Genomic DNA, 25,195 nt, shown 5'->3' with positions numbered 1-25,195 from the left:
AGGTGCCTGTAAAGGGCCAGGTGGTGTTTATGCAGATGACTGAGCAAGTTACAATGTGTTCTTCCTTTTGGATAAAACATTAGTGTATCAGATGTGACAAATCAGATGTTCATCTTCCGCACTTCTGCATTATTTTACATTGAGAATTAGATGATGTGCTGGCTTAGCTTTTTGCTTTTCTTTTTTTCTTGAGAGTGAGTTCATAAATAAAGTTCTCTCTACACCCTGCATAATCACAGTCTCACAGAATAACTAACTGGCTAGGTAATATGATAATTACAGCCATATCTATCTTGCATTGTACAAGAGAAAAAGCACGTGTTCTGGGTAACAAAAAGCACACCACTCATATCCTCTAAGAGCTATTTAATATGTTACCCATCCTTATACTCTCACGGTCAAAGAAAAACATGATCTTCTCATTCTCATCGTGGGGTGAGCCACCTGAGGAAATTAGCATCCTAGAAATGGATGCTAGCATCCATGTCCACCTAGGAAGTTAGCATCTTCTGAGCACCAACATGCAAGGCTCAAAACCATTCTCCACTTGTACAAAGCAAATGCCTACTTCCAATCCAAAGGGATACCTTTGGTAGGTTACATAGAATTTTTAAATCAGACTTTAAAAGAGCCCCCAAATCATTTTTAAATGAACTGACAACACTCCCATCTGTAGAGACAGCATTGCCCCCACTTAGTATCACCATGCTTTCAAACCCCTCCAACTCCCCCTGGCTACTCTCCACACTACCATTTTGTCCAAGAAAAGACAGCCAGAGAATCCCCATGAAGACAGATTTCCAAAAAGAACAAATGAAAGCTTGCATTGTTTTGTGTACTCAAAATCTTTATTTTGAGAGCTCCTGTGAAGAATTAGAATAGCACTCAGTGTGGCTAGGGAGAAATTAATAGATTAAGGTAAGTGAATAGCTTAAGAACTCTTAAAGTTTTATTAATGCTCTTAATTCATGCATTCACTCAACAAATATTTATTGAGCTTCTATCATATGCAGTTCAAGATAAGGCCTTTTTAACCAGGGGACAATGACAGAGGAGTTATAAGCATATAAGAAAAACACAAATATACTAAAGAAATTTCAGAGGGTAAGTGGCATCACAGAAGAATTTATAGAAAAGATGTTTTTTGCTGAACCCTGGAGGATGGATAGGCTCTAAGACATGAAGAGTAGCTGGAAAGAAAGGATAGGAGGAAGGCCTCATAATTCCACACCTCTAATAACGTATGACTACCATGCCACCACTATTAATAATAATTTTATTATTTATGTGCAATAAGTACTATTAGCATTCTCATTTTACAAATAGAAAGGGAAGAGAGATTAACTAACTTGCCCAAAGTCACTACAAGAATGTGGAAAAATGGGGCGCCTGGGTGATTCAGTCAGTTAAGCGTCCAGCTTTGGCTCAAGTCATGGTCTCATGGTCTGTGAGTTTGAGCCCTGCGTTGGGTTCTGGGCTGACAGCTCAGAGCCTAGAGCCTGCTTCTGATTCTGTGTCTCCTCTCTCTGCCCCTCCCCTGCTCATACTCTGTCTCTCTCTCTCAAAAATAAACATTAAAAAATTAAAAAAAAAAAAAAAAGAATGTGGAAGAACTGAATTCTAAGCAAAACAGTCTGGACTCCAGAGCCCATGCTTATGACTATGCTCTATTACCACAGAATGAGCCACGCTGTGGACCTTCCTGAGGCTCACATGGCTGTTGGCAGAAGTCAATTCCTTGTATTGCAGGACTGAGGACACCTTTCTTGCTGGCTGTCAGCTGGGGGCCGGTCTTAGCTCCCAGAGACCCTGCAGTTCCTTGCCATGGGGCCCCCTCACAATATAATAGCTTACTTCTCTCCAGCCCAGGAGAATCTCTCTCCAGAGTGCTAAAACAGAGTCCATTATAATCAAGGAAGTGATTATCCCATCACCTCTGCCATATAATGCAACCGAATTAAGGAAGTGACTTTCTCATCATAAAAACAGACCCCATTCACGCTCAAGAGAAGGAGATTCTTTATGCAAAGCATGAATACCAGGGAATCTTGAGGGCCATCTTAGAATTCTATCTGCTGCAGTGTGTTCCCAGAAGCACATCCTGGGACAAGGATTGATATGAAAGTTATTTATGAAGAAGCTTTCCAAGAAAAAACAGCAAAGGAATGGGGAAGTGGGCAAAAATGTTAAGGGAGCCGAACAGGATGCCATTACTCAGCAAAGTCTCATGAGGGATAACCTTAACTCAATTCCACCAGTGGGTTGCACCGTTTAGGTTACAACTAAGGGCTGTCCAGATCCAGAGTGAGGGACCTGGAGTATTATAACCCCGTCCCAACTGGCCATTGGTTTGGGGGCTATCTGCCAAGGATGTAAATTCCTAGACTTTTCAGGCATTTGCAGGCAAACTATACACTCACAGCCTAAAAGCAGCTTTCTGGCAAAACAATGCAGGTGCTGGCTGTCAGGAGTGAAAGCCTCTGGGGGTCAACATGCACAAAATGGCAAAGGGATCTGAAGAAATAGTAGGGGAATGTTAAAATCATCTGTTACATGAACTTTTGATAAACAACTTTTAAGTATCAAAATTACATCATTGTGTTGTAAAAGAAATTACATGAATGTAATAAATTGTTTAATGAAATTGTGTAGACTTCTGGTTTTGTCAAAATAATAAGCTAAGTTAATATGGATACCCCCCCCCACATACATACAATATAATACAGAAATGCAGAATAAATCTGAAAAGAAGCTGAAAATGGTTCTTTAAACCTCTGTATGAAGCCTTGAACACACTCTCAACCTGAACATGCACAAAATCTACCAGAATCAGCACAGCAAAGGCTTTGAGGACTGAACCTCTGTAGACCACCAAGGAAGGTGCACAAACTGTGAAAACCAGAATAGCGCTGCAGAGTCTTTGAAAACTAAACTGACATCTAAGCCCACAGAAACCAAGTCAGGACTTGAAATATAAGTCTCATGGTGTTAACTGCTTGCTTTTTAAAAAAAGAGAAGCGGCAACAGCCGACCCCATTCTCCAGATTTTAACTGAGCCCCGAATCTCAAAACACAGTATTCAAAATGGCCAACATACAGTCCAAAATTATTCAACATGCAAAGAACTAGGAAAATCTAAACAACTGAAAGAAAGAGGCAATCAACACACACCAACACTAAGATGACCACAAATATTGGAATTATCAAACCAAAAAAAGCTATGGCAGTTATTATAGCCAGGCCACATGGAGTAAGGGCAAACAACTACCTAGAAACAAATGGAATTTAGGCATTTTCAGTAAAGAAATAGAAGCTACACAATAAGTACTAAGTGAAAATTCTAAAACTGAAAAATACAGTAACAGATTTTTTTTTAACTCAATAGACAGATCTCAGTAGTAGTATAGAGATAAGAGAGCCAATAAACTTGAAGACAGATCAGTAGAAATTATCCAATCAGAATAACAAGGGGCGAAGGTTCAATAAGAAACAAAGCTTCATATTGGAACAATATCACAAGGTCTACTACTCATCCTCCTGGAGTCCCAGAAGGAGGGAAAAGAAAATCGTACCGACAAATATATAAATAATGGCTGAAGATGCCCCAAATTTGGTGAAAGACATACATTTACAGATCCAAGAATCTCAGTAAACCAAAGAGGATACATTTAAAGAAAACCACGCCAAGACATATAATTAAAATGCTAAAAGCTTTACCCAATTCTGCGTTCCTCACCCTTCACAGGTGGTCTCCTGAAAACACCCCACCACAAACCTCCACATATAAATACCAGTCTCAGAGCCTGCTTTCTGGGGAATCCCACCTGTGATATAGCAAAATTCAGTTTACCTCTAGAGAGGCAGAGGAGAGGATGGAATTTGAGACATGAATAGGAGAAAGTTTACAAGCTTAACCTGGGTATCTATTATATTATTTTACTTTTTGTATGTTTGAAATAGTTTACAATTTCGAAAAACATATGTATGTCTCCAGCAGACATTGTGACACATATCACAGTAATTTAAGCCAATTATTTCTGCCAGTCACATAGTAACTTCTAGAAAATCCACAGTATGCAATGTAGTTAATAATCTGGACCAAGCGTGGGGCGAAACTTTTAAATATTGAGATGTCAAGTGAAATCGTCTACATGTATTTAGCTAATTTTTTTCTGAAAGTCACTTGTAAAAAAATATTTTTAAAGTCTAGAGAGAAAAATAACTGCAATAAAAACAAATATTCTATTCTTACAAGATCAAAATGATAGACTTTTCTAACAGAATTTCCTTTCATTAGGTTTTTAATAGCAATTTGAAAGAAAGACAGTATCAAAAAGAGGTTTAGGCTGCCACTGACACCTCGGGTCCTGGCAATGTACACCCCTTGGGCCACACCAGTAGGCCAGCCTGTCCAGCCTTTACCATGCTGGTCAAAAAAGGCACCAAGTGCATCAAATACCTGATTTTTGGATTTAACTTCATTTTTCTGGCTTGTCAGGATTGTATTCCTTGCCATTGGACTTAGCTCTGAATCGACTTTGAGGCCAAGAGCATCTTGGAGCTGGAAATAATCATTCCAGCTTCTACACTGGAGTATATATTCTGATTGCAGCTGGTGCCCTCAGGGTGCCAGTGCAGTTTCTCGGCTGCTAGGCTGCTGTGCAGGAGCCCCAGTGCATGCTGGGATTATTCTTTGGCTTCCTCTTGGTGACATTTGCCATTGAAATAGCTGCAGCCAGCTGGGATATTCCCACAAAGATGAGGTGATTAAGTCCAGGAGTTTTACAAGGATACCTACACCAAGCTGAAAACCAAGGACAAGCCCCAGCGGGATGCTAAAAGCCATCCACTCTGCATTGGACTACTGTGGTTTGGCTGGAGGAGTGGAACAATTTATCTCCGACATCTGCCCCCAAAAGGATTTACTCTCAAACATCCCAATGAAGCACTGCTCTGAGGCCATCAAAGAGGTCTTTGACAACAAATCCCACATCATCAGTGCATGGGCTTTGGGATTGCTGTGGTGATAATATCTGGAAGTCTTCAGTATGACCCTGTGCTGTGCTATCCACAGGAGCCGAGAGAGAATCTAGAGTCAGATTGTGCCCCTGAAAAGCAAAGTTTACCCCTGGAGGTGGGTGATTATTTCCTTGGGTGTTTTTTTTCCCCCGGGAGTCAGGGGGGGATGCACTAACTTTAGTATTAATTCTGTATTTCTAAACAAAAACAAAATTATCCTATGTTTGTCTTTTTGATGCTTTGTTCAATACTGGTATTCACAGTAGCTTTGGTTTGTATTTTTTGGTTATTTGGTTTTGCTTATGTTAAGCAGAAATCCTGAAATGAAAGGTATCATATTTGCTATACTGTAGACAAAAGATATTGTACACAGAGAACTTTTTTACTTTAAATAGATTTTAAAATGTCTATCACATTTAATCAAGTTGTAACTTATGTTGAAGAAAATTTCATACATAATAAAAGATTGTATGACAAAAAGTTTATATTGCACTCTTATATTATTTCATGTTATCAAAAAAATGTCTTTAGTTATGAATCCTCACGTTCCATGGCCACAACATGAAAATGAGCCATAATTTCACCCTTTCACTACTTTACATATTAGTCCTTGGAACTGTTCAAATTACAGGATGGCAAATCAAAAAACTGGTAGGGAAAACTGCTATCTTGAAACTTTACGGAAGTGAAAAAGCTGTTGGCCCTATGAATCATCAGGCGATAAATTCACCTTCTGCCTCCTCACCCTACTCACAGATTCCAAAACTAGCTGAGGACATTGGAAAGAGCCTGCTTAGTAAGAAATCTTTCTCTCTTTCTAATGTGTGCACACGCATGCACACGAGTACACACACATATACACACATGTGGCTTCAAGTTCACAAGCCTGCCAGCAGAGTGGGTGTGGAGAAGGGAAAGGATCTCTAAAAGCCATATATATATGTTCCAAAAAAAAAAAAAAACCCAAAAAACAAAACTGCCCACAAGGACTGAACTTCCAGGAGTACAGATATATGAAGGACAGAGTAAGCAAAATTCTGTGTTTGCAGAATAGATTAAACATCAAAAAGAAGAGACCAAAAAGATATTCTCCTTAGAGTAAAATCTTTTGTTTAGTTATTTTTAATGCTTTCCCACAGAGAATAGAATATGAAACCAGGGAGCCCAATCTTATCTGAGAGAGAGAGCATTAAAGGGCATAAGAAAGAGGACTCAAGAGTTATTCAATGGACGAAAGATTGAAGAGCTTTGGTGGTATTTTTTTCCAGAGGACGACTTACACTACAGGAGCCTGAGGGAAAGAGTAAGAAGTCTTGGATAAAGGCTAAGACTGGTAAGCAAGTCTTGAGCTAAAAAAGAAGAATGGCCTTGTGGTAGTCAGCCAGAGGCAGTTTCAAGGGTTGCCATCTGCTTCTTGGTACTAGAGCTCTATCAGTGCTTGTTTCTAATCCTATGTCGGAAAAACAAGGCAATGTCACCAGATGAGATTCAGACTATCCAAGGAAACCAGACATCGTAGGTCTGTCAGCACTGGGTAAGTGACCACAATGTAAAGCACACTCTATCCAGATCTGCATGTCTTTATTAAGAAAACAAATTCCAAGTCTCTTGATTTCAAGGACTTTCTTACCCTATACAGGAGAAAAGACATCTGTGTGGGGTAACAGATGATTTTTAAAAACCAAAAGCTGATGTCTCCCATTAACTACTGCTGTGTAACATGTAAGAGTTAAGTACTTGAGGGAAGTAGAAGAAAGCAAGGATGGAAGAGATTCAGATGATGACCAGAATCAGAAAAAAAGAACAATGAGAAACTATTTCCCGGAGGAGGGAAGTTTCACACATTTCTTATAAGTAATAGGTGTCATGGTTCCACAGAGAAGAGGAAGAGGAAGATAAAACAGACAAAAAATATTGTCACCTTCTAGAGTTCCAAGGCAGAAATGAGAAGAGTGTGCTTCAGGTTTTCCTGAAGCATTTACTAAGATGTATTCAAAACAAAACAAAATGCAATCAAAATGGGAAGCAGTTAGAGATTTAGCACAGATAGTTTTCCTTTGGCGAATGAATAAGAGACCTGAAAAGGGGCATGATTACAGCTTCAGGGGGAATTGCAGAGAATGGGTTAAAACTGTCAAGAACTATGAAGAGTCTGAGATTTTAATCTACTTGCAAGCCTACAAGTGAGCCTGCAGAAGTCATGAGCTCCTGCATCAGAGACAAAGGTCCTACTTTTTCATGGCACAACCAGCCACCTGCACATCAGTTTTGTTTTGGTTACCCCTACTCCCCAAATGCCACAGGGGTGATACAGAAGGGCTGGTGGATCCCGCACATACAGTAGGTTTGCGTCACAGCTGAGGAATACTGAACTGAGGAAACCCAAATCTTCTATAATAAGCAGCAAGCAAGTCTGTCTGATCTTTGCTCCAATAGAAGGTATCATTTTATTATACTGGACAGTAAGCAAACCTGCATACTTGAAAAGATCATCCAGAACAAAAAGGCAGTTGGTCTTTCTGCTCACAAGATATTCAAAAATGCAAGAGACCTATAGAGAGTGGTCTCTGTACAAGTAGAAGATGGGAAGACCCTCAAAATGCATGCATAGGAAGTCAAGATGTCAGAGATGAAGGAATATAACAGAGCAGGAAATATAGTAAGTGAGGAGAAAAGAATACAGCTTCTTTGCAGAAGAATCAGAAAAAATGTATTATGATCTAAAGGTCTGAATCTTTGGAACGGGTGTTGAAAGGAAAGAAGTAGGAAAGAAAGGATCCAACAAAACTACTCTGTATTGGTTAACTATTGCTACGTAGTAAATTACCTCAAAACATAATGACTCACAATAATAAACACCTATTATCTCACACAGTTTCATGGGTCAGGAATCTGGGGGCAGCTTAGCTGGCTGGTTCTGGTTCAGAGTCAGTCATGAGATTGCAGTCTAGAGGTTGGCTAACGCTACAGTCACCTGAAGGCTTCACTGGGGCTGGCCAATCTGTTTCCACACTGATGATTCATTCACATGCCTGGCAAGTTAGCACTGGCTGTGGTCAAGAAGCCTCAGCGCCTACCCCTCCCCAAGGAGCACATCATAACATGCAAGCCAGCTTCCCCAAGAGTGAGTGATCCAAGAGAAATCAAGAAAGAAGTCGCAATGCTTTTTATGATTTAGTCTCAGAAGACACTAATGTTCTGATATTCTAGTCATTAGAAGCAAGTCACTAAGTCCAACTCACACTCAAGAGGAAGAGAATTGAGCTCACATCTTAAAGAGTACAGTAACAAAGACTTTATGGATACATTTTAAAACCACCACACACTCCAAGTGTATGTACTTGACACAATGAAGGAGCATATTATCAGTAAGCAATATATGATGTCGCCACTAGTAAGACTGTAGTTGAAGCAGACAGGTCCCAGAGTAGGGTGTGGGTAGGTGGGCTGCTTTTGGTGTGTTTAAGATAATATTCTAGAGAGGCAAAATTTCTAATTTGTTTCTTGGTTACAATGTATATTTTCTCAGGGCGCCTAGGTGGCTCAGTCGGTTAAGCATCTGACCGGTTCAGGCCATGATCTTGTGGTTTGTGGGTTTAAGCCCCGCATTGGGCTCTGTGCTGACAGCTCAGAGTCTGGAGACTGCTTCAGATTCTGGGTCTCCCTCCCCTTCCCCTCGCTCAAAAATAAGTATTAAAAATTTTTAATGTATATTTTCTCTTTCTTATCTCTTTTCCCTATCACTAGTACGTAGTTCTTTGTACATAGATAATCGCAGATTTTTTTTTGTTTTATTTTGATTCAGCTATAATGCAAGTTGATGTTCCCATAGCAATTTTTAAAAAGCAAGCACTGCTGTCCAGGCAGAGGGGAAAAATTGATCCAGATGCTGAGGAGAAAATTGTGTTGATCTCTAACAGAGATTTATTATACTGAGGTTACAATCCGTTCCTTTCAGAGTCACAGGGTTCTTGTGGTCAGGTTGAAGAGCCAAAACCCTCTAATCTATGGCAGAACTCAATTTCCTCCATGGATTTATCACTTCCTAATGTTTTGGCTTATTGCTTAATAGTGCCCTGATGATGAGATCTGTATGTATGCAGACAACTCTGTCAGTACATCAGTGAGACTATAGTCAAGAACACCAGGTGGAATCCTATGACAATATCCCGGATATGAAATAATAAAGGCCTGAATGCAGGCAGTCATATTGAAAATAAAATAGAAGGGTAGGTTTCAAGAGAGTCCTGAGAGAGGATACTCAGAGCTTGGCAACCACTTTGAAGTAGGAGATGAGGGAAAGGAAAAGTAGAGGAAAACTCAGATATGTCTGGTTAGTCCTGGATGGCCCAGGGCTTTGGCAGTTTTAGCCGTGAAAGTGTTGTGTCCTGGGAAACCCCTCAGTCCCAGGCACAGGTACATTTGAATGCCCTGTGATAGGAATACCATCAACTTAAATACACAATACAGAAGAAGGAATGCTTTTGCCGTGGAAAATAAATTCTGTATGGACACAGTGAATTTAAGACAACTGCAGAGGACACAAGGAAAAAAAAAACAGAAATGCCTTTTTAGAGCCCAGTGAGAGGCTGGAGCTGGACATGGACAACTGTCAGGCATTCCATGAGAACTGATGTCAGTTCTCAGGGGATGAGAATCTCCTAGGGAGGCTTCTATAGTAAAAGGAAAAGGAGGGTGAGAAGAGGACTCAGGTTTGGGGCAGGGAAAGTGAGGGATGTGCATGCTCGTGGAGAAAGAGAACTCATCAAAGAAACTGAGAGGAAAGTGGGGAAAATAAGAGATGGTGATGGTCACAGAAACCAAGGAAAGAGGGAATTTTTTTACAAGATCCAAATGAAGGGCAAAAATGTCAAATGGTATAGAGAAGAATCCACTGGGTCCTGGAAATTGGGTCTGTTTCCTGTGGTGATGGGAAGGGAAGCAGACATTAGAGAGCAGTGCTAAGACTGTAAGGATCGCACCTGGGACCAGATAGCTCAGGGCGTCACATCCAACAAATACATGCCCATTGGAGCCCCTGAGAACTGAGAGAGCAAAACCATGCACCATCACTTCCCACTCACTCTCTATTCCCAGGACCTGAGAAAACACTCAACCTTTACTGACAGCTTTATTTTAAAAACAACTCATATTTCTTGAAAACCTAGTATGTATCAGGCACTTGATATGCCTTTCTCATTTAATCCTACAGGAACTCAATCAGGAACTTATGAATATACATTATTTTGCTCCTCTTCAAGTTCTCTCCATTAAAAAAAATATATATACGTAATGGCAAAAACTGAATACTTTTCTACAATGTGCCCTGTTCCAAGAACATCCCCCTAGTCTTTGAGATTGTTCAGTATCTCTGAATCCTGAGTCTCCATTGTCTGCTTTGATTCCCAAGAATTAAATGAAATTTTTTTTCTTAAAAAAATTGTTCAAGGGCGCCTGGGTAGCTCAGTCAGTTAAGCATCCGACTCTTGATTTTGACTCAGGTCATGATCTCATGGTTCGTGAGATCAAGACCCACGTCAGACTCTGTGATTCTCTCTCTTCCTCCCTCTCTCTCAAAATAAACAAACATTTTTTAAAAATAAAAATAATTTTTAAGATACCTTTGAATTCTCTTATAATTTTCTGAGGCAAATAACCCCACCCACTTTATGCTAGCTACCAGGTTAAGAAAGGCTACACTTCCATTTTTTTCTAGAAGCATACTTAAACTCAACATGGGCATTCAAATACCCATAGCTCTGCAATATCACACTCACAACCTCTGCAATTAAATAGTTTGCTAATTGTTTTTGTTGGTAACTTCCATTTACCTACTAAATTATCAACTTCTGGATGTCTGAAACCAAACATCATATTCTTCTCATTCCCTGCAATACCTTATAAATTATTGGGCACCACAGGCATTTATTAATATTTGATGGTTGAGTAGTAATACTCAGATGCAAAACAGTGACCAGAACACGCATGCACCCTCTCTGTGATAGTCTTCCTGATGTTTCTGGGCTGGGACACCAATATTTAACCATGTTAGTTTGAGCTCTTCTCACCAAATCAGTTCATTAGTCATAGAATTAATTTATACACTGGGGTGCCTGGGTGGCTCAGTCTGTTGAGCATCCGACTTCAGCTCAGGTCATGATCTCGTGGTTCATGAGTTCGAGCACTGAGTCAGGCTCTGTGCTGACAGCTCAGAGCCTGGAGCCTGCTTCAAATTCTGTGTCTCCCTCTCTCTCTGCCCGTCCCCTGCTCATGCTCTGTCTCTCTCCCAAAAATAAATAAACATTAAAAAAAATTTTTTAACAAGAATTAAGTTATACACTGGTGGAAAATGGAAGCACACATAAACAAAAATGTACCATACGTGGTAATGGTCATAAAAGATAAAATGAATAAATACCCATAATATGAACTGGTATCATCTCAAAAACTTTACTGTTAAAGATTAATATAAACTTTATTTATGTTTACAGTTATAAAAGCTTCTGTATACATTTTCCCTATGATACTGGTCATAGAAATAATACCATATTCCCAAGTCAAGAAAAACTAAAACTCTCAAAGCTAGAACATATATAAGCAACTAATGAAACAGACTCCATTTTTCCCTCTCTGTATTACTGAAATTGAAAAAACTCCAGAGTTATCAATTCTTCTGTAAGACATGCAGGTCTAGGCTTGTATAACTACAATTTCTGCTAACTGGCCACAGGCTAGTATTTTCACACCTTTTTTGTACTAAATGGTTAGAACTGATCACTCCACCGGAAGCTGTCACTGAGACATCTTCATTTAAAAATCTTAATATATGCAGCAATAAGATTGAATTTTTACAATTTTTCCTGTTTTTTCGCATTTCAGTAAACTCTTACAAGTATGCTGTCCATTTTTCCCTTTTGTACAATTATGCACACATAAATACCTATTAAAATGACTGAATAAAATTTTATTCAATTTGTCACATAGAATCAGTACGTTTCTCGTCTGGACAATTCTTTGGATAATCAATCACCCAATTTTTTTTGTTAAGTGCTTCAGCTTGCTCACCTAACTTGGTAAAAAACCAGTTTGCTAAAAATAAAAGAGAAAGAAAAAAAGAAAAAACAAGTAAGAAAAGGGGGGGAGGAGGGCGGGGGAGGGAGGGAGTAAAACACCAAGCTTTGCTAATAAATAGTTCTCAGAAATATCAGCTCCCAATTTACTACTTGTACACAATGGGCCAGTTGGAACTTGCATGGTGATCCAATTTGCCACAGCTCTTGTTTTTAGTCTTTGTGGAGAAGCTGTGTGAGCACAGTGGGGGCCGCTCCCCCGCATCCCCTGAGTCAATCAGTGGGCTTTTGTTTCCTGCTGGTCAAAAATATCAGGTGGCTTTGAGAGTCTAATTATCAATGAAAAATTAAATTCAATACAGAAATGTAGCCACAATACCCTTCTCCTCACCCTTCCTGCGCCCTCCCCACCCCAGGCATGTGATGGAGTATCACGTTATTCCTTAGGATTCCAAAAAGACAGCAAGGAAAAGAGGCTCTAGCCTGGGGAAGCAAGCAGAAGAGTAAGTGATTTATTTTAGATTTCTCCTTTTTTGGTGGAGGACGGTTCTAATTACCATGGACATTCTGGAAATGAGAAGTGGGAGGGAGTTTCCTCTTAGAATTGCTAGGCCACATGTATCTCAACATTGCTTCATAAAATGTTCTGGCCACAGTTTCCAGCAGATATTGAATAAACAGAAATGAACGAATATATACGTTATTTCAGATAACTCTAATTTACTTGATAATCCAAGTATGCTCTTTTCTGAAGCAGGGAAGGAGTCCACTGTTTATTAAAGTATATTCTTACCTCTTCTAAATTATCAACTTCTGAATTTCAGAATATTTTCTGAATTTCTGAATATCAACAACCTCTTCTGAATTTATTCCACTCAGTTTGGGAAACACAAAGTTGAAAAAAGCAAGCCTGTAACACTTTTAATTCAGGCTTCAAAGGTCAACATAGATACAGGTTCCTCACTTCATATTCTAAGTTAGCATAGAATTTGAGCCCACCAAATCCAAGTATGGTACAGCTTTAGTTTTGTGCACATATATTTTCTTTTAATCCTCTCATCTTAAAAAAAAAAAGTACTTTATTGATAGGTGATCAGTTAAGGTTATAGTTAAAATCCTACTCAAAATGCACACTCTGACCAATCTTTCCTTTAAGATACTCCCCTGCCAAAATGAAACATTAAAGTTAAAGCCATTTGAAACAACCCTTTTCAAGGTGCTAAAATATTTCAATTGTAATGTCATCATACATTATTTTCAAATCCCACAATAAGTATTATGGTTGATTCACAAATACCATTGAAGTGTGAAGTGTTGTTCCATATGAGGAACTATTAAGAGATGGTATCAATCTTGGGTTAAATATCTCTGGAGATTATTTAATAAGACAACACACCTTTCTCTATGAGCCCAAAAAGTATAAAAAGCCTTGAATATATCATTAGGTAAGTTTGGACTAGAAATTGCCACAGTGCTCCAAACTTCTTAAGATACCAGTTATATAATTGTCTGAATCTGTTTTCAGGATCACAAAGGCCCAATAACCAAATTACAGTTAAATCTGTCCAAGGACATTGTGGGAACTTGATCGTAAATATAATCATTGAAGAAACAAGAGGGGAATACTATTAAATCCATTACTATAACACGTGGATGTATACATTTTAATTTTTCATGTTTTAAATAAAACTTCCCATTTTTGCAAATATAAGTACTCAAAACAGAGAAGATAAATTCTTTTTGGTCTTTTAAGACTCTAACACTACTTTGAATAGGGAGACATTTTCTATATATTGAGGAATGTGTTATTGCTATTCATTTGAAACTTATTTTAAATGATCATATATAACTGAAGAATAGTCTATCTGTGAACATGGCATTATTAATAGAGCAGAACAGTTGTTTGGTGTTCTTTAGCTTTTATACATTTATCTGAGTTTTGCTATTTTATCTTAATACCTAAGACACAACATATATGCACATAGCAGTGTACCACATCAGAAACACGAACTTGGACAAGGGTCATTCTTTACAAATGAACACAAGGTAAAATTCTAACCATTAAAAACAATTAACACTCAGATATAATATAAGCAGAAGATTATTTTTTCAATCTGCTTCAAACCTATAACAACCAAAGACATCTCAAAGATTGTTGAGGCACCTAGGTGACTCAGTCAGCTAAGCAGCTGACTTCAGCTCAGGTCATGATCTCATGGTTTGTGAGTTGGAGCCCTGCATCGGGCTCTCTGCTGTCAGCACAGAGCCTACTTCGAATCCTCTATCCCCCTCTCTCTGTCCCTCCCCTGCTTGCTCTCTCTTTCTTTTTCTCTAAAATCAGTAAACATTTCTTTTAATCTTAAAAAAAAAAAAAAGATTGTGTTTCTGTCTTGATACATCTTTGTTGAACTTGGCTTAACTAAATGGGTACAAATAACCTTTTCTCATCTCATTCATTCTCTCAGACTCTACTGAATAAAATCAACTTTATCATTAAAATTACTTGGCTGCATAGAATATTATCCTTTTCCTTTTAATGGATTCTTCATTGCCTTCCTGGAGTTTTTTTCTTTAAGTAAAAATATGATTTTACTTAAAATTGAAAAGTATTATAATATTACATATCTATTAGTATAAATGGCATGCTTTACATTAAGATAAAACTTAACCAACATAAATGAGGATCTCTCTTTTTTCTTTTTTTAATGTTTATTTATTTTTGAAGGAGAGAGAGACAGAGTGTGAGCGGGGGAGCAAGCAGAGAGAGAGAGAGATACAGAATCTGAAGCAGGCTCCAGGCTATGAGCTGTCAGCACAGAGCCCGATGCGGGGCTCAAACCCACAAACCGCGAGATCATGACCTGAGCCGAAGTCAGACGCTCAACCAACTGAGCCACGCAGGCGCCCCAGTGAGGATCTCTTTAAGTGAGATATAAGGTAGGGGTAAGCACTTTATGCAAATTCATCTCAGGTTTTCTAGTCTTCCTGACACCCAGAATCTTCTAAAAAAAAGAAGCTGCATAGGCTATTTAAAGTTGCATCATGCGTCTTAAATGATAAATTATTAAAGGACTTAATGGACAATGCATTAGAAAGAAAACAGGGAAATTACAGAATAATTTAATGTTGCAAAGAATCAGAACAACTTGCAGGACATTAAACACTCTATTTTGACGTGGAATGCCTGAAGCTAAAGCAATTAAAGCCGCAAAATACTGCTGGCTGACATGATGTGTCTGTAAATTTGTCATTCATTGGCAAAGGTTTGTACCAATCACTAGGAATGTTCACAGTAAAATGATCCATGTACCATAAAATGCTTTCAGTGAAGTTTTCTAAAAATGTAGTCTTGTCTCATTTCAGGTATCTGATCCTTTATGCACTGTAAATTTTTGGTTTAATGAAAGAATATTCTATGGAAATGACCTTACGATTGAGGATTAGTTCCTGACATACTACTTACATCTATGTTTATTTCATAAAGGAGAGAGGTCGTTTTTGACACACCCCACAGCAGGAAAAGAAAATACAAGCTGGAACTTGACATTATATTGAATTTGGTTATGTTTTTCCCTCTATCTCCCAAAGAAGGCCTATATCAAACTCTAGAAACAGCGTCTGACAGGGCCATACTGAATTCTAGCCAGTGACCTGATTTATCCCAGCTTAGAAATAGTGGTATTCTCCCACAGGAGGTAGGAGACAAAACACACAGTAATCCCTGAAAGGTACTGTTGCTATGGAAGAGAAGGGGATGCCTGCTGAGACTGAAAGTCACAGAGTATCTGGGCAGTTGAGAAAATGTAGGCCCATCCTCGACTGCCAAAGCCTGAAGACTCTCTTTGCCAAGACTCCCTGGTCATTTGGCATCGCAGAGAAACACTGGACAGAACCCCAGCAGAAGATATAAGGAGACCAGACACAGTTTCATATTCATCTATCAGTGCTCTCCAATTATCCTTTCAAATTAGATGAACCAGTAATAAACTAGGAGCTAAGACAGCGTTTAAATAAATACCAAAAATTACTTCATGATAAAATACAGTCAAAATAGTTGGTGAATGCCAACTCTTACATTTCTTAGACATTTCACCAATAAATTTTATTTAATTTTCCCAAAGTCTATGAATGGGAGACATCTTTCTCTTTCTCTCTCCATATATACATATACATGCATATATATAAAATTTTATATATTCATACCATATACTTATATTGCATGCATACACATACATAAATGTATTGTATATATATATAATATTTTTTAGAAAGAAGCTAGCTCATAAGATTTCACAGCTCCAATTTCCCTTTCTAAAATCTTATATTCGAGCCTTTCTTTGCTGCTATAGAAAAGAAATAGGGGATTAATATGTTTTGGAGAAAAATCCTCATAAACCACAGGCTCCATTTCATAAATAAGAAACTGTACAGGAGATTCTGATCTGCCAAACATTTAATATTTTATGCATTAACATTGTGTTGGAAATCCCAACCACACTTCAATATTATGCCTAAATTAAACAAATTAGAAATTTAAATTTATATATGCAGATACTAAAAAGAAAAAAAATATCCTGATTCTAGAGTTTAATCCTGACAGCCTCATACATAATTTACAAGACAAGAATGTTAGTTTGCAGGAGCTCAATAAACCTTTATTGAGCATCTCTGACAGGCACTAAGGGAATTTTTTTAATGTGCATTGTATGTTCTCAAAAGGCTTAGTCTAAGGAGAAAGACAAGTAATCAAATATACAAAATAACAGCAGAAGTACTAAATGGAGGCTAAAATGGATTTTAAAAAGAAGAAAGAGTAGAAAGAGCAGGAGGAGAAAGGAAACAAAGAAAGCAGAGAAAAGACACTGACATAGAGAAGGCAAAGTGTAGAATGACTCCAGAAATTGGCTCAAGCCCCATTCCGTGTATTCGTGCAGGAATCTATCCGGCTCTGCCCCTTGCTGTCCACAACCAACACTTTCACAGTGGTTGAGGAGTATGTAAGTCTCACTGAGGTATGCACCATGTGCACACTAATAAGTATTAGGATCTACTTCTTTCCTAGAGTTATAACTTAGAAAAGGGATAGATAGTCTTGAAGTTTATATTCCAGCAAGACAATTTCTAAGTTGAAAAGGTGATAACACGTTTTGATGTTTCACAAACAGTAAATATGAATCGTAGCGATGTTAGATAGCGTGAGTCGATTTGAGCACCCTAAGAAATAAAATAATTCTAAAATAATCTCCAACTTTGAACAGCAATAACAATAGGTTTTTCTTTAATTTGGAAACTTAAAAAATATTCTAATGTTGTTTTTCCTAAGCCTTAATACAGTAGGAGGGAGTTGAAATGTGGTCTTCTTTGTTGTAGACATGTTGTATCTATGATGTGCAATATTAATCCCATTTGTACCATAAAAAGTATGATCCACTTGAGCCTCAGTCTCTTGTGAATTATGAATCATTGTAGTACTCTGAGGATAGTTGTCATGTGTCTAAAGTTCCTATTTGTTTCTTCAATCTTTTCTTCAAATACCTTGGTACTGAAAGCATCTAGGAAATTTGAAGCCCCATATGAAATACATTAATGAATTCTTCCCACATATTCTTCACTCTTTCCGTAAGAACCAGAAGATCCCCAAATGAAATAATACTAGTTCCATTTTATACCTCAGAAGGAAAGGCTACTTATTCCAGTCTTATTCCTTCGGTAAGTAGCTAAAATACCCAATTAATAGGGTTTAACCGTCAGACAGAATTTGTTTTCAGAATAATGAAAATGTGTTGTCATTACATTTTTATTCCCTTGTGTGTGTTTTTTGAGATGTGATTCATTATAACTTATTTTAGCTGTTCTGTTTTCTAATTCTTCATATTTTCACATCTTTTCCAACAAAATAATAATACATAAATAATACCTGACAAGATTTTACAGATTATTCTCTATTGCTATGCTTTTGTTCTCCAAGCATCTTAAAATATGGGTGCAGTAAAATCCAAAGAGAAACTAGACGTGGGCTTTCTTACATGAAAAAGCATCCTTTTTCTCTCTTCTCCTGCCACACGCATTTCAGATTCCAGTTAACAGTGCATTAAGCAATACAGAATAGTAATTTTGAGCCCAAACATCATGCCAAATACTTCCAGTGCAAAATAGTTGCTAAACGTAGCTTCATTTTGAAAGTCACTGTTTTCATTAACAGTGTCTTCCAACAGCCTTGTTTCAATAGTACTACTATTAACCATGAAATTTAGCTGCTTCTGTTTACTCCTTGAATTATATGTATTAAATTGCCAACTCAATTTATTTTCCCGGTTGTCATTACCCTGTTAAGAGTATTGTTAATAAGCTAAAGGTCTCTCTATTCCTTTTCTTAGCTTATGTAGCTGCCTGAATTTACTTACCAATACAATTTAGAATATAGGATCCAATGGAAAGTGGAGTCAATTCCTGACATGGGCCTTCACTCCTATCCCTATTAAAGAGGCTCACTGTTAGAAAAGAGTTGGGAAAGGAGTATGCTGTGCATTTCTCTACTTGCTACACATGATCAGCAACAAGTAAGTCTAGTGAGTCAAATAACTACTTTGGAGCTATGAAAAAAATGGAAGTTGAATAAAAAGTAGGCCAGTGGTACACTTAGTTCAAGAATAAGCTGATGTCCTATAGCTGGTACAATTTTATCAGTGCTGTCTTCTTATTGACATCTACAAGCTGTTAGCCAAAACCACCTGAAAATTAAAATTAGATTTTTTTAGGGGTGCCTGGGTTGTTCAGTCGGTTAAGTGTCCAACTTCGGCTCAGGTCATGATCTCGCGGTCCGTGAGTTTGAGCCCTTCATCGGGCTCTGTGCTGACAGCTCAGAGCCTGGAGCCTGTTTCAGATTCTGTGTCTCCCTCTCTCTCTGACCCTCCCCCCGTTCATGCTCTGTCTCTCTCTGTCTCAAAAATAAATAAACTTTAAAAAAAATTTTTAATAAAAAAAATTACATCTTTTTAAATTTTGCACTATATCACCAACAGTCAACAGTGTTAACAAATACTCATTGTGCCCCTATGGTTATGCTAGGTACTTGAAACACAATGAAAGATCAGATATGCTCCTTCCCTTCAAGAAATATATATCAATTTGCAAACATCTCTTGAATAGAATATTTTTAATTAGTTGGTGACTTCACATTCAATTGTATAAACTTTTTTTGGTTCCTACTTTAGCATAGGCCTTGACCTAAGGATTGGAGACAAAAAGACATATATAACACATACTGAGGATAACATTAGATGTTAATTCACTAGTTATGATCAGGAAGTATGTACAGATTAATGTTCTTGATAACCATCCAGAATTTTGAAACCAGTGCTTAGAGAGAGATGTGATGGCACTTTTCTTTAATTAGAGACTTTGAGTGTTGTGTTTCATTATTCCCTTACCAATCCACATGGAATATTTCATATCTTGCTAAGGAAAACTACCATTAAGAACCTTCTTTTTTTTTTAAGTTTATTTATTTATTTTGAAAGAGACAGAGACAGTGCAAGTTGGGGAGGGGCAGAGAGGGAGGGAGAGAGAGAATTCCAAGCAGGATCCATGCTGTCAGCACAGAACCCGATGTGGGGCTTGAACCCATAAAACTATGAGATCATGACCTGAGCTGAAACCAAGAGTCAGACGCTTAACTGACTAAGCCACCCAGGCACCCCTACCATTAAGAACTTTCAAAGGTAAAGACCAATATCTCTCATCCTAGAATGCAACTGGAAAGTAAACTTCAAGGGTAAAGCTATCAGCTGGAAAATTAGTTGAGATAAGTGTTTATGTACATACTGTGTATTTATAGTAGGATGAAACCTTTCCTTAACGAGGAAGTATGCAAAGTTTTACAACACTGGTGTTAAGTTGTAGGGGATTCCTAAAATGTTGCAACAGATACAACTCAGCCAATTTTTTAAAAACATGAAATTGATAAGGCAGTTAAACAGATTCTCACCCATGTCACATAATGGGTTCTCTTAAACAGATTCACTTTCATATAATTATAGAAGGGCCAATCTTAGTAGACCGCAAGCCAATCACAGTCCTTCTCTCTCTAGGGAATATAGAATAAAGCTGCCAAAAGCCAAAAGTTGAGTTTTCTATAGATGTGGCCAAGTTGCCATGTAAGCAGTGGGAGTGCATGTCTTTCCTAAAACTAACATCACAAATATATGTGGTTAAGATACCTCAAAAATCTGCTCTATGCATAATGCCCCACACCATATATACTCTTAGAACAATCTTGAGAAACTCTAACACTCACTCCACTGCTATCTTAGACTACAGTCACTCCAAGAGGCTCCTAGTGAAAGATAACATTTGTTCAAAAAAGAATTTTTTTGAAGTATGATATATGTTATATTTCCAGCTTTCATCCAAATAAAAGTGTCATTCTATCCTTTGAGTGATGAGGAACTATACAGTCATGAAATTCTTTCTGCCCATGGAGCAAGTTAAGCCAGAAAAAGGGCGGGATGGGGGATGGGAAGAAGGTTAATAAATATGGACTGAGGGACAAGACTAAACATTGTTTTTCTAGGTCAATTGTTCTAAGTTTGTTTTTTTTGTTTGTTTGTTTTGTTTTTTTTAATTTTTTTTTCAACGTTTATTTATTTTTGGGACAGAGAGAGACAGAGCATGAACGGGGGAGGGGCAGAGAGAGAGGGAGACACAGAATCTGAAACAGGCTCCAGGCTCTGAGCCATCAGCCCAGAGCCTGACGCGGGGCTCTAACTCACGGACTGTGAGATCGTGACCTGGCTGAAGTCAGACGCTTAACCGACTCCGCCACCCAGGCGCCCCCTAAGTTTGTTTTTAAAGGCCTATCCGCATTGCTTTGAAGAACACCATCTGACTCTCAGTATATTCCAAACACAGAACAAGAATTTTGATTATATCAGGGTCTAACTAAATAACAATAGAAAATATGCAAACCAATTGAATTAAGCTTTCTTTTAAAATGTTAAATTTTCAATTTAAGGGGATATATTAAAGACATATTTCTGTGTCTTTTCTAAACACTCTGTATTCATATCACCAATGCATTAAGAATTACTATGACTCTTATAGACCATATAGAAATCATTCTATAATGAATACAATCCCTCATCTCCAAAACCAATTTTTTTTTTCAAGTAAGCTTTACCCCCAACATGGAACTTGAATTCATGATCCCAAGATCAAGAACCACATGCTCGACTGAGTGAGCCATTCAGCCAAACACCACCCCACAATATTTCTTTAAATGCATATTTTTAACACAAGCATCTTGGACTGGAAAACTGACTACAGAGAAAGAGTGGTTTTTGTTTGTCTTGTTTTGTTTTTAACATCATAGCATTTTGACTCGTAAAGCCTAAGGTATTATCTTTTTGTGATGCCGATATGGGGAAGTAAAGAAACATTTACATTATGGGCTCTGTGCTACAATGAAAGACATGTACTCTAGACTACAAAACAGAAGAACCATGATTTGATCTTCCCCATAACTAAGCATGTTAGAGAGAGTGCCTCAGAATGGGTTTTAATTATGTTTTGTTCCATAAAGTATTTCGAATCAACAGAGTGATAAACTGATATTTCACATTACCCATGTAACTCCAAATAGAGTTTTCAAATCTGAACTCCATGTAGAAATCAACCGCAAAGCATTTCAGCATTTTCAAACACTTAAAAGTGCCACAAAATTTTCGTGGACGTTGAAATCTTTTCTATCCATCACAGACTTGTATAGATATTTATACAGGAGAATAAGGCTAAGTGCAGATACGCAAATCAGTGCAAGTTGGCCTATATAGATAAAGAGATGCTTGTGTTTGCATACGGATATTCATGAAAATTAGGGGGAAAAAACGTCAAAACTAAATAAATATTTAATATGTCAGCACCTGTCATATAGTTTTTTGTGTGTGTGCTTTACTACTATTGACTAGCAGTAGTCCTGCTACTCTAACCAACTTCATTAAAGAATAAAAGAAAAGTAATAAGTCATTTCACACTCTGTCTGACCATTATACAATAATAGCAAGATTTCATGCAAGGGTACAACATTATGCCCATCTGCAATCACAGTCTCTTTGCAAAAATCTCAATTCACACTTCACATGCAGCTAACCTTGTTACCATCCCTTCCTAAATCCATCAGTGTTGCAGCTGCACGTCTTCACAGCCCAACATCTTAAAATTCATCACTTTGGCACCTTAGCATCACTATAGGTCAAGATAAAGAATCCAACCAAGAATAATTAAAGGGCACCCAGATGTTTAGTTTACTTATCTCAAGCCTTTCCTTTAACATATGTGAATTGCCTATGTGTACTATTTCTTTCATATTTTTAAGATATGTGCAATGTGATTATTTTAAGGGTATGAGACCTGGTACAATACATTTCAGACTTTTTTTTTTACAAGTATAGTTCTTTGTAGTTGAAATTTGAACAAGAGGCGTGATAATGAGTAGGTTGAGGGAAGGAAAGGTGTTATCTCATTAAGGTAATTACTAAGACATCCCCACCATTATATCGGTTTGAAAATGTGGCAATTAAAGCGCCCTACATGGGCTCCTGGAGACAAGAGAACAAGACAGTTCTCTTGGAACTTCTATGTTACGGTTAATGTGTGTCATGTAAATGAAAGGGTAGACTACTGCTATTTCCTTCTTTTCCTTAAGGCCCACCCCCACCCTCAAATTTCTTTGTGGGTTATGTTTCTTTTTTCTTTTTTCTTTAACCTGAATTTAGTTCTGATGAAAAGTGCCAGATTGACAGTCCTAGAAGGCAAAGCCTTCTATTTACCCACAGAATAGTTGGAGCACAGAAAACAGTAACGCAAGATAGGCAGGCAACATGCTACCAGCCTAAATCAGAAGAGACCTAACCTCTTCCTCCCTCTTCAGCCAGGCAAGTCTCCTTCCGTGATAAGAAGGCTGCCAAATTCATACCCATAGTCAGGGAATCTCAAAACACATATAAAAAAATGGTGAGTGGTGTTCTTAGCTTACTTTGCCACAACATATACAGGCTAACTCAAGTTGCTTTCAATTCACTAAGGCTGAATTTGCACTATTCACTGTAACCACTACCTTTGGTCAGGGGTAATCCATTTCCCCTTTTGAGATGATCATCTTGCTATTTCATTGCTTCCACTACCCTAACCAAGATAAATAATAAATGTGATACAGCAAATAACATATAGGACCTGATCTCCAAGATCTTGCTTTCATGCTCATTCAAGCATTATTTATCTCAAATTAAGGAAAGCAATTTGAACATCCAGCTATTGAAGAAGAGTTGACTGGATTATGACATACTTATGGAAGAGAATACATATATCAAGTATGATACTTACAAAAAGTTTAAAATAATACAGAGAAACACTTGTACTACATGGGAAAAACATAAATGATATCCCAGATGAAATAGATCACAACTATATAAAAATTCACGGCAAAAATCTACAAATAACAAATCAAATATTAGTAGTGGCTTTCTTTGAGTGATAAAAGATGAACTTTTTCTCTTCTCTTGACTCTTCAGTATTTTATAATTTTTTACAGTGAACATGCATTACTTTTTCAATAGGAAAGTTATTTTAATAATCTTTACAAAACATCCCAAGTTTCTTTTGCAGTAGGATTTGACCACATAAATTTAACTCATTAAAATTGAAAGCCAAGAAGCATCTGAAAACACTGTAATCTTGTAGTATCTCTTTCCTTAACCTTTATCTTCACAGAAAAAAAGTGGGAGAAGGGGTAGGGGTGGAAAGAAAAAAAACTAACCATAGAAAGAACTAAAGCTTAGTATAGGTATTAAACTAGATGACCTTTGAGATTCCTTCCAACCTTGGGTTTCCATCAAGATCAGTTCTGCTTAAAATCCAATTACCTATTAATGTGGATGTTGGAAAAGATCTTTTTGCCAAGTTTCTGAACAGAACCAAGTTAAAGTCATGCTCCCCTTTACCCCTTTTAGGATTAAAAAAAAAAAAAGCCTGTAAAACATGTTGCCAAATAAAGGCAACGCCCTGAAATGCCAGGGAGGTATGAAACACCACTGTTAATAAGAAACGTTTTGAATAGTTGGTGTTTTTTTTTTTTTAAGTCCTGTTCCAAAACAGTAATATGCAATAAATTTACAAGCTTAATTCAACTTTTCAGCATTGACATCCTTCAAAAGCAATGCTTGGTCCATCACCTTCGCCCCTTAAAAACATCCCAGACATATAAAATGGCAAAGCAAAAATCAGAGGATAAAAGCTGAGTGAGAATGGCGGGCAGAATAGACTCTACGAACCTACGCCTTTTTAAAAGTCTCCAGGCAGGCCAGGGCTTTTCGCTCTGGAATTCACTCACCTGACGCTCCTCACCAGGTTCCTAGCCAGCATGTCTATTACCAATTCCTGAAATGAAAGTAGTCGTTACTGCTTTACTAAACGGGGTGGGAAAGTCTTGGTGTTTATATAAATTCTAATTGAATCCTACCCTAATAAATATCTTCGTGGGAGGACTTTCCACAAGTGAAACTAACTGTACCTTCTTTGGGGATAATTGGGCCACAGGACGCATGGTAACATGGGCAGAGCTGCATAATGTCAACCCTTAGGCACCGTCAGGGGCGAAAGGTTTAAACCAAAAATGGTAACAAGAGAGAAGGTGACGAAAGAAATAACAAGTTTGGGCCGGGTCTCTGCAGCCGGGCCGACCTGGGAAAACACCCGGGGACTGAATGACTAGCAAAGAGTAAGCAGAGTCAAAGGAAACCCGGAAACCCAAGTGATTGGGCAGCTGCTTTCTTTCCTGAACTCTGAGTGGACACGGGTGGGAGGGGGAGGGCAGCAGAAGACTGACACGTGATGGGAATGGGTGGAGCTATCTCCAGCTGCAAACAATTGGTTCTTGATAATAGGCTATAACATAGATCTAGAGAATAACGTGGAGGATTCCAAAATACTGATTGCCAGAAATTTCTAAAGCAATCCGGAAAAGAAGAAAGACAAAATTAAACATCCTATGACTGCATTTATTCATTTGGGCTTAATGTGACTTTCTGGTTAAATCTATTGATGCATAGCAA

General features: G+C 37.9%; 1 long non-coding RNA gene and 1 pseudogene across 2 annotated transcripts in view; one reads left to right on the top strand and one right to left on the bottom strand.

The window, feature by feature from the left end:
* LOC125171544 (uncharacterized) overlaps window positions 1-24,773 on the bottom strand; it is a 407,477-nt gene extending 382,704 nt beyond the window's left edge. The window contains exons 1-2 of one of the 2 annotated variants that reach the window (XR_007154388.1): window positions 24,604-24,773; window positions 24,475-24,521 (exon numbers count right to left, since the gene is read on the bottom strand). This is a non-coding gene — a long non-coding RNA (uncharacterized LOC125171544). The remainder of the gene's footprint in view (window positions 1-24,474; window positions 24,522-24,603) is intronic. The other variant, XR_007154387.1, reaches the window with a different exon arrangement.
* Window positions 4,424-5,093, top strand: LOC125171543 (CD9 antigen-like; annotated as a pseudogene).
* Window positions 24,774-25,195: the final 422 nt, after the last annotated feature.

The sequence above is a fragment of the Prionailurus viverrinus genome, chromosome C1 (genome assembly GCF_022837055.1).
Source record: "Prionailurus viverrinus isolate Anna chromosome C1, UM_Priviv_1.0, whole genome shotgun sequence".
NCBI classification, from domain to species: Eukaryota; Metazoa; Chordata; class Mammalia; order Carnivora; family Felidae; genus Prionailurus; species Prionailurus viverrinus.
This window is presented reverse-complemented; position numbering and strand designations above follow the sequence as displayed.